The sequence below is a fragment of the Nuphar pumila genome, chromosome 3, assembly GCF_984573655.1.
Source record: "Nuphar pumila chromosome 3, dmNupPumi1.hap1.1, whole genome shotgun sequence".
Taxonomy (NCBI): domain Eukaryota; kingdom Viridiplantae; phylum Streptophyta; class Magnoliopsida; order Nymphaeales; family Nymphaeaceae; genus Nuphar; species Nuphar pumila.
The window spans coordinates 141,207,473-141,208,657 of NC_143251.1; the positions used below are offsets into that span (position 1 = coordinate 141,207,473).

At 43.0% G+C, this 1,185-nt stretch overlaps 1 pseudogene; it reads left to right on the forward strand.

The window, feature by feature from the left end:
• The first annotated feature begins 336 nt into the window (after window positions 1–336).
• Window positions 337–825, forward strand: LOC149844135 (bZIP transcription factor 53 pseudogene; annotated as a pseudogene).
• Window positions 826–1,185: the final 360 nt, after the last annotated feature.

A 1,185-nucleotide genomic window follows, 5' to 3' on the forward strand; every position in this document is an offset into this window, starting at 1 on the left:
GTGCTCGCATTTTTTTAGCTGGATCTGTTTGCCTGATTGAAGATTTTTAAAAACTTCCATATTGATTTACCCTAATGTTGTTCAATGCAGATCAGATTTCTTCATGTTTCCCAGATCAGGCTACACAGCAGCAACTTCCTCCTGGCCTGTATGAGCTTCCCCACTCGCATCCGTCGGATCCATATGGTTCAGTCCTTCTCTGTTGTCTTCCTCTACTGGTTCTACGTCTTCTCATGAACTGAGTTTTCGCGATCTGATCCAAGTTTCCTTTAGTGCCTATTGATTCTGCAATAAGTCCTTAGATATTATCATTTGAGATTCTTGTGAATAAGATCTATGTCTGCCCCATTTCAATTCAAAGCCACCGATGCCTCATCCTCCCCACCTGCACAAGCGGCAAGTCATACACAGAGCAGTTCTGGATCAGAAGGAGATCCTCGATCTGTAATTGATGATAGGAAGCGGAAGAGGATGCTGTCGAATCGGGAGTCAGCTAGGCGGTCAAGGATGAGGAAGCAACAGCATTTGGACGATCTGTTAAGCCAAGTGACTCGTCTTCAGACTGAAAACAACCAGATGGTAACAAGGATTGAGGTGACATCCCAACAGCATCAAGGGATTGAAGGCCATAATTCTGTCTTGCGAGCTCAGGTGAAGGAGCTGACTGAAAGGCTCCAGTATCTGAACACTGCGCTTCATTTCCAGGAAGATTTCAGTGGAATGGCCATGGATATCCCGGACATTCCGGACCCACTTTTGAAACCATGGCAGCTGCCTTGCCCACCCCAGCCCATTTTTGCATCTGCGGACGTGTTTCATTTCTGATGGTTTCATGCTTAAGAAAATCTGAGAACATTTGTTATCAGTTTGCTCTTGAGTTGGTTTCATGCTTGAGTAAATCTGAGAACTTTTGTTATCAGTTTGCTCATGAGTTAGAACTGTCTGTCTCCTCTCATTCCCTTTTCATGTGTTCATCACTTCATTGTCAAGGTTTGATGTAAGAAACAAGAGTGTAAACTCTACCGCGATGTTCACAACTCTTTTATGGCATATGCAATGGGGTTTATGTTTTTGTTTGTGTTCAGAATGGAGCAATTAGAGTACTGCTTTATGTTCAATTTTTAATGGCAAATCTTCTTGTTGATGGTCTAACATGAAGAATACGAGTTGCTTGATCTTCTAGTT